The sequence below is a fragment of the Prenolepis imparis genome, unplaced genomic scaffold (assembly GCF_030444845.1).
Source record: "Prenolepis imparis isolate NDT839.2.m4 unplaced genomic scaffold, iyPreImpa1.0 SCAF_9, whole genome shotgun sequence".
NCBI classification, from domain to species: Eukaryota; Metazoa; Arthropoda; class Insecta; order Hymenoptera; family Formicidae; genus Prenolepis; species Prenolepis imparis.
Window position 1 is genome coordinate 3,676,887 of NW_028141167.1, and position 9,930 is coordinate 3,686,816.

The 9,930-nt window shown below is 30.9% G+C and overlaps 1 protein-coding gene across 3 annotated transcripts in view; it reads right to left on the bottom strand.

Moving 5' to 3' along the window:
* Ldd (lipid droplet defective) overlaps nucleotides 1-2,066 on the bottom strand; it is a 34,758-nt gene extending 32,692 nt beyond the window's left edge. For all 3 annotated transcript variants that reach the window (XM_083046751.1, XM_083046750.1, XM_083046749.1), the window contains exon 1: nucleotides 1,571-2,066. The gene's annotated coding sequence lies outside the window, so the exon portion shown is untranslated. The remainder of the gene's footprint in view (nucleotides 1-1,570) is intronic.
* Between the last annotated feature and the right edge of the window lie 7,864 nt (nucleotides 2,067-9,930).

Below are 9,930 nucleotides of genomic sequence, written 5' to 3' on the forward strand. Positions count from 1 at the left end.
ACTAAAAGATCTTGCAGATGAAATATGTAAAACCTAGCGGAATGTAAAAACTAGCGGAATAAAATGCGAAAAAAAGATATCATTCTCTTGTCATTAATTTTTATCGATTGCCATCGACGATCATTTGCGTTTGACAGATGCGAACTTCACTCTCGAATCACATCACGTGAAATAGCCTTTACCCCGGGCAAGAAAGTTCAGGGTTGCGTGCAACCACATAAAACAACTACAGAGGCATCAGGAAGGATTGCATCCTTGCTTTTCTCAGAAACCTCAAATGATGATACCGTCAGCAGCAGCTGGTCGAGCAAGTTTCCCGATCATCTCCGGAGCCTCCTCGAAGGAGCGCAATGGAACAGAGGAATCTGGCGCGTAACAACTCGCTCGCATTCTTCCACGGGTTTCTCTCTCGTTCTCCGAAAGCGAGAGCGAATTCTTCATTATGATACTAAGCTTGTTTTGAATTTTCAAGAAGCGAATTTTCAAGATAGGACGCACAAATAATGCGCGAACCATGTAGTAGCACCTAAAAAATAGAGGACAGATCAGTAGCGGAAGGTTGAATTATAAGATTCTTTTTCAAAGACGCCAACCAGGGTTGCGTGACTGATTTGATAAATATCTAAACAATTTTCTCGTATGTACATACACCTTGGAAATGATGAGACGATAAAAATGTCAGTTTGATCATATCTCTATTCTCAAACTATCTTTGTTATTCCCGAAACGCATATTTGCTACGACCGCGAAACGTAAGATATTTTTTAAAGATAATATAATTACCTTCATTTCATTTCGATAAACAACAATATAATTCGAAACAAATGTGGGCTAGTAGAAATTAAATATATGGCTCCATTGCACTTTACCATATATGTTAACTTTCGTAGTTTCGAGACGCAAATGAAGAAAGTTGAGCGCCACGAAACATTAAATTATACTTCTGGGAACTTCCGACTTAATTTGTTTATATAATATTAACAATATAGATGTTTAACTATATAATAAAATTGTACAAACATTTTGCGCATATTCGCGTCTTTTGTTAAACAGAATATTTTCTATGTACTGAAAGTGAGACTACATGTACAATATAATTTGACAAATATTATGAAAATTAATTTCTTTGTCTTTAAATAAAGTTTAAAATAAAGTTTGGTTTAAAATAAAAAGTTTATAATTTATATATTAAAAGTATAATTAGAAAACATAAAGTGATATAGATTCTCTACTATTTCGATTTAAATTTCCACACATACAATATATCTAAAAAATTGAAAAGAAAAAATACTTAAATACATATCGTATTTTTTTTGTTATTTTTAAATAAAAATTTTACTATTGATGCATGTTTCTGTAAAACTATTCCAGTACGTACATAAATATAATCATCGAGCAAAAATTTAAATTAATTGAAGGTTGAATAAAAATATTCTTCGGAGGCGATAATTTTTTGCAACCTCATAGAATAAATAAAAATCTCGAATAAATCTCGAAGTTTTCTCTTTCTTTCCGTCTCTCTCTTTATCTCTTGACAAATGTGACTAGAAGAGATTTATATCATACTTACGGCTTTGAAGCAAATGGTCACCTTGTCTCCACTGTACAATATATAAAAACGTAATGTTTATACGTATAAAAACGTATATAAACGAACACTGCGCGTATTTATCAGTGATTTATCCTCATTAATCTATGCGTTCAATTAGAAAAAAAAGATGCATAAATTGCACGTAAAATCGCATTCGCATAAAATCACGAATCAGGCATCCCCGAGGTGTTCGCGAACCTTTTCGGAGCACATTCTGCGTGTACTCCGAAATAATGGATCGGAAGGCAGACCGCTTCCGTAGCAAGGATAGCCACCGGCGAAGAGCAGAACCTGTCCGATTGCGGTCAGCGTGCGAGACTCATGCGGATCCACGAACGAAAGCGAACTTGTCTCGGCTTCTTTTCTTGTTTCGCGTTTTTCTCGACTACTCTCGTCTCGGCGGCGATCGGCAGAGATGTCGACCGACGTTCATACACACTTGAACGACGGTCGAGAGACGACTGTTGCCACTACTGTGATCCACGAGCACGTGGACCTTCGAAGTGTGTTACACTTGTTTGTCTCATGTGTGTGTGCGTGTGTACGTATGTGTATGTATGTGTCTGTGTATGTGTGTATGTGTGTGTGTGTTTGTGTGTGTGCGAGCGAGCGTGCGAACGCATGATCGTGAATCGTTTTCTTGATGGATCGATTGACCGCGAGGTAATGGCGGCAAAGTATAAATAGAAATGTAAACAGGTATAAAAGTTGCAAGAAAAGAAGATTCAGTGATTTTTTTGTATTAATTATTCAATTTATCAATAATTAATGATATATCTATTATATTATATTATAGTTCAACAATAATTAATGATCTATTTTATCTCAGAAAAATATTTATTTTTTTTATAACGCGAGAATTTAATTAATTTTAATAATTCATGATTATATATAACTATTTCATTAATCATCATCATTTTTTATTAAGAATTTCAATATATGATTGTAGGCATTTTTCATTAAATCTAGAAGAATATATCCTTGATACTGATACACGCATATATAAAAATTTCAATAACTTAATTATCTCGAGGAAGAAAGAAATGTAGATTGTCAAGTATCTCGGAATGGAGCATACTCCGATACGTGCGCGGAATCGTGCGAGAAATCACAAAATCCCGTGAGAAAAATAACTTTACATTCCTATCTCGTACAGAGTACTCACAGTGGTACTGTTTACAATATCAATTTATCTCGTTTAATCTAATAAGTAGGTCTAATAAATAGATCCAAGTGCCCGAAAAAAATCCATATACACTATATACATATAATTATGTAGAATTATATACAAAATATATGTCTATATATTTTTTTTTACTCTTATATAATCTCTGTATTTATAGGGAAAATAATAAGAACATTAATTGAAAAATATAATTAAAAGAATAATTCTCTCTCTCCTTTTTTAAAGTCAAATTTAAAGAAATGTAAAAAATTATCCATATATATTTATATATAGACAATTTTTTCTTTTTGTATGTGGGCAATTTTTTTCTCATTTTTTTCAATTTTATTTTTTCTAAAAAAAACAACGTAAAAATTATTTTTTTAATTATTTTTCAATTATTCTTATTATTTTTCCTGTATATAGGAACAAAGATTTTACAAAAGAATAAAAATATACATAGCTAGTATTTTATATATAATTCTATATTTTTATATATGATTATACATAGACTTTTTCCTCTCGTATCACAATAATCGATTAACAGTTTAATCCTAAAAATACAAACATTTGATTTATTAAACTTATCTTTAGCTCGACGATCGAATATAAAAAAAAAAAAGATTTGGTTTACTACGAAGAATGACAACTTGATCTATTTATCAAACAATCGAGTGAATGCCAACACGTGGGGTCAACCAACTGACCTCTCGATTGACTGAAAAAAAAAATGGTAACAGCGATTTCCGATTGATGACACTCCGGTCATTCGTGATGATGTAATATTTAAACCAGCGATTTATCGATATATATTAAATATTTCGTTTTAAAAAAGATGAAACATATCTGTTGAAAACTTTCAGTGTCAAGGCGAAGCACCTTTATGAATAATTAATTAAGTCGCCGAAATAAAATTGACTTAATTATAATAGTAATTATATGCATAATATGTAACATGCATAATACGTAACATGCAAACCTCATTGTGTTGTGTAATATATAATTATTTAAAAATTCACAAATTTTATAATTTTTTTATTCTGTAATGTTTGTTATATCAATGTTTATTAAGTGTATGTGTTTTAATTAAGCCACAATTAACAATGAGAATATATTTTTCATTAGTTATGATATGCAAAATTAACAAAAATGCAGTTGTTTAAATTTTCTCGTAGCAATAATGCGACATTCTTAATGCGTTTCTCTTTTAATTTATTACTTTTATCATGTCAAGAATAATTATTTCGCTTGCTCATTAGTAGTATATGATACTATCGCAGAGGATATTCGTTATCGAAGCTCAGTTATCGGTGTCAGTTTCATCGCACTACATGCACTTGCAATCAAATACGTATAAAAAAAACTTTTAAGATAAGTATTTCCAGTGATTTCCAATATAATTAATCATTGTAATCGGTAAAAAATAAAAATACTAGATATATTAAAATTTTTTTAAATTTGTGTTTTTAGTTCTCTCTTCTTCAAATAAAATAAACAGTACAACAAAGCTGTATTATTTCACTTAAGGCTCCTGGGTGCTCACCGCGGCCATATTAGATTGTGACGTCAGAGGCGAGAAAGCACACGCTAAAAATTCTTAGATGCCATTTTTTAATGAAAAGATATTTCGATCAAACAGCACTTCAGATGGCTTTAGCACACTCTTAAAAAACCCCGAAAACTATCCCTTTATAATTAATCAACATCTGTAAAATGATCGAGATATCAGACTTTGACATGCGGAATGACTGCGCAAAGACCAGACGGACTGAGCTTCATAATATTACATTTTACAGCTGTTGATTGATTATAAAGGGGAAAGGATAGTTTTCGGGGTTTTTTAAGAGTGTGCTAAAGCCATCTGAAGTGCTGTTTCATCGAAATATTTTTTCATTTCGAAATGGCATCTAAGAAATTTTTGCGTGTGTTTTCTCGCCTCTGACGTCACGATTTCGAGATGGTCGGCAAGGAGCCGGGAGCCTTAAAAACTCATTCAATGACAAGAACTTTAAACAATCATTACATAATAGACTTATTTGAATTAGAAATATCATTGCAAAAAGATTTATCAAACTATTATACATTTTTTTAATGTAAAAAATCTGTTATTTTTAATGCAAAAAATCTGTTATATATATATATATATATATATATATATATATATATATATATATATTATGAATAATTGTTTTAAAAAACAAAGTTGTATACTTCCTGCAAAACATGTGTTAATAGTGTAACTCTGAGATATAAAATCTTCCTATTACTCTCAGACCCAAGGATGATCGCGGCGTATAAAAACGCACGAATAGGAATGCCGACTACCTGTAACTAATTCAAAGAATAGAGGCAATCCCACCTCGTTTTTAGGGCACATCTAAAAATAGGGCTGGCGTACGCGGTATTTGAAAAAGGATACAAGAAAGCGAAAAGCCGTCTGGCGAGAGGTTGACCTGGACACCGAATGTCACATTCAACTTAATGGAAATTGAGGATCGCGACTACATACATATATGCGTCGTGCACTATGCTACATATGCCAGCAATGCAATATTTGCATGACGCATTTCGCGACCGAAAAGGTATCTCAACATGCGTTCGCAAAACACATACACATACACACATGCGCGCGCGAGCGCATAGATTACATATGTACATTATATGATGGTAATAATTGTTTACGTGTAAATTGGCATAATGTTAATTATGATAGTGTTGGAGAACATTGCAAACATAATTTACTGGATGATCAAGGTCCCATTTATTGCTTCGTAATAGTCGCTGCGAGATGTAACATTTACATCGCGCGCGTACGGAAACGCATGGGGACTATACGTAAATAAATAATTATTCCATGCATTATCGACGATTCAGTAATGACTCGACTATTAGGAGAGAGAGAATGGAATGTGTCTCATAAAATATAAATTTTTCAAGGGACACACATTTTTACTATTAAATATCTCTTTTCAATATAGTTATAGAGTGTATAAATTCAAGAATTCGTATATATGTATGTATAAAGAGTGTATAAATTTAAAAATTTAACTAATTTTTATATAATGTTACTTTGCAGCAATATAGCTCGTTCTGAATTAATTCAGTCATTATAACACTCAATCATATCAAAATACATAAACTCGCTAGTTGACTAATTTATATGTAGAGTTTATTTTGTAACAATATTCCTTCTGATTTATAATTTAAATGTATATAGTTTGCTTGAATATAATATTTACTATAATAATAAATACTAAATAATAACCAACAGAAATAAATCATTACATGCAACAAACAAGCCTGAAGGTAACATTAAAAAGATATAATTATTTGCATATCAGTATTTAAAATTAGTCTTTGCTTTTATATAAACACATAATATACTACAAGAAAGAAGTATTATATAAATAACAGTATAATAACAGCGATACCAGTATAATACTAATGTATTAGTGTAATATGTATAAACACATACACGTACATAAAAAATACAAGAAATTATTTTTATATTCAAAATCTTTGATACTAAATAATTAATTAAATAATTTAATAAATTAAACTACAAATCAAAGATGTCATAAAAATATATACTTACATATATTATGTATACATATGTTTATATTTATACCTTTGTGCCTTATCAATTTCCACAAACGTTATATAAGGCAGTATCCATAGAATTTCTCATAAAGATTCGCGGTCGGAAACCAGAGGAATTACTAACAAGATAAGAGGAATAATCGTAGTGAGTAGTGAATGGTATCTCTTTAACCAACTTCTCACATGCTTCCGCAATGGCGTCAGATGTTCTAGTTGCTACATCGATTTGTCGCGATTAATGTTTCGATATTGCTTAATATATTACAGCACAGATATTTTTTCTTTGCGAGATATGATTTTCTAAATTCCATAGCAATCTGTCCATCACAGTAAGAGCCATCACTTTAGTTTGTTTCTTGATGTTTCATCCTGGCGAAATTTGTTACGTGCCACAATCTTTTTTATTTCAAATTCTAAAAACTATATATATTTCTCTAAATGAGCAGTCTTTTTTTCGAGCAGTATAAACACTTCCGAAATCTATCAAAAATGAATTACAATAAATTTTTTCTCTTATATCTCTCTATCGACCACTATTCAAGTACCAAAATTTTTTCTTAATTTTCGCTATTAATATTCTGAGAGCCTTATCTTAGAAGATAATTTATCCTTCTTTTAAACACGAAAATTCATCTCGAGAATCTAAAAAATTCAAATTCTTGTTTGCCATTCGTAAGAGCAACATTTCCCTTCAAGCATAACACTTTCGCGAATAATTAAGTCTTGTTAAGTATACATCTTTGCCTTAAATAAAGTCTTGTAAACAAGATAGTGTTATTTTAATTTTAATCAATTTACATTACGTCACGTCGCGAACGTAACAGAAATTACAGCCACTTCTCTCAGACAGGGGCATGAAAAGTCACGAGAAAAAATAAAAAGCATTAAAACATGCAAATATGCAATAAATATTCTCGGTTGCATATTAGATAGCTAGAGATCTGAATATATTGCTTTCGAAGATATTAATTTTTTTATCGCTTCTCTTAGATTTAAGTTTTAATAATTTCCGCAATAATAGTTCTACGAAACCATATAGACAGCGAATGTGAATTTTATCGTGAAATATGTCAAAGAAGAAACGTAATATCGATTGTTTACGTTTGACTGATTACAAGCGCAATTGAGAAAGGAAATACGATCGCGATGCAAAATTTCGCTGAAGCCAAAACGAACGTATAGGAGATGCACCGAGGCTCGAACGATCTCTGGTTGCATTGTGAAATGTTTTTTCCGGTCGCAATTAATGAATATCGCATAACGGCAATTAGATACGTCCAAGATGGATAATGTTGGAAACTTATTGCATAAATCCACAAGCGCATCTCTATAGTATAGCATTTCGTCTCTCTCCTCATTCTTCAAAACTTTTATATTATATATATATATATATATATATATATATATATACACACAATATGTACGAATGTAGTAGGTATGTATATACGTGAGCTTTATCCTCTCCCTCAAGAAAACCTTCTACCCGATCGAGGATGACGGGATACTGGAAGGAGCAAGTTCGCTATCCGCGGTACAACGAACTATCGCGAAAAGTAGGTTATCGTAATCGTGAGAAAAAGGAAAGACCGCGTATACGAGATCGAGAGCGCGACTTCTCTTTTTCCCGGGTCCTTACTTTAATCCGTAAAACGGATTCCGCGTGATTCAATGCGTCGACCCGACCCGACAGGCATAATGTAACGAAACTGCTAGCAAATAATTAGCTGGTGCATCTTCTTTTTACGTCATTACACTCGATTGCGACAGAACGAATTCTCCTTCTGAGAAAATTTCGCAGATTGTACGGCTGTACAAGCTCGAGAAAAGAATTAATTGGCCAAATATTATATATGTATACTCGTATGTACTAAGCACGCATGCTAACGTTGCAAAGTAAATTATCATTATTTTAATCCCAACATTGTAATTCAGACTTTTACCCACGCGCTTTCGCCTTGATACATTGTTTACTCTAATTATTACTGCGCAATCTTGTATTATGTTATTATTTTTTATGCTGATTTTAAAAGATAATTTATACAAATTTTAAATATATTTTTGCCCATATTTTATTGCTACTATTTATTTATTCTATATATATAATATATACTATATACTTTTTTTTCTCGCAGAAACATTTATAATATTTAATTTTTTGTTTAAGTGTGCTATTCAAGTAGGTCATGTCTCTTGTATAAGAAACGTGTTACCTATACGAAACTGTTACAGAGACAGACCTCTATCCGTTTCTTGAGAGAAAATGTAATAATGAACGCTAAACAGGAAAACCAGGATAGGAGACGAGGTATTAATTTATGCAAATTGCAGCTGAGAAACTATCGTGTGTATGTCGCAAATGCGAGAGAAGACAAAAAAAAGAAACGTAATGAAACGCAGAGGATCATGTCAAGCTCAATGTTAATGATTACGTGAAGATTACGTCTGTTTCAATATCATTTCGTTTCTCTAATGATAAATGCTGAATGTATTACGGCAATTATAAAGTTCACTCGAACTTCCGTGTATGTCGACTTGCTTACAATCTTAAGATCACCATGCCAGATACTAGAGGTTGTAATCTAACTACGCGCGATCGTTAGGCGAAATATTAGAAATTAGCGATAAATACGTTTGATATGAATATAATGTCTGTTCTCGGTAATTATGATCAAACACACACTTCTTGGTGGGATAAACACAATTACGTAAACAAGAGTCATAATGTAATCAAAGATATTCTTAAATGTTCCGGCTTTTGAATAAAATATGTAAAACTTATTATTTTTTTATGACGGCGTTTCAATGCAACACTAGTACTTTCCATCACGTTTTATACTTTTTTATTTGATTGAATCATTAGTTTAATGATGAAAGATTATTTGCATTGACGTAGTTTGCATAATTATACTTTTCTTTTTGTTGTAACTTCAACTCACAATGCAGCAGAGAAAATATTTCAATCCAATAGAAACACACGATTGCAATTTATATCATAATTAAAATATTAAAAATATGAAATAGATAGATTATATAAATTAGTAACATTTCTGACTGAGTATAAAGTTCATTCATCTATATATAATTTATTTTATTTTATTATAACTAAAACTTATTATTTTTATGACGGCGTTTCAATGCAACACTGGTACTTTCCATCATGTTTTATACTTTTTTACTTAATTGAATCATTAGTTTAATGATGAAAGATTATTTGTATTGACGTAGTCTAGCATAATTATACTTTTTTTTTGTTGTAACCAACTCACAATGCAGCAGAGAAAATATTTCAATCTAATAGAAACACACGATTGCAATTTATATCATAACCAAAATATTAAAAATATGAAATAGATAGATTATATAAATTAGTAACATTTCTGACTGAGTATAAAGTTCATTCATAGAATGTTTATCAGGAAATTTATTTATCACAAAGAAAAAGAATACTATTTATACATGTATTATTTCAATTTTTTATTAGTAAATTACAAATCAAACTGTTTAAATTTTGAGAGAAATTCATATGCAATTGTTTAATGTTAAATTTTCAAAATCTTTCATTTTATTATAAATC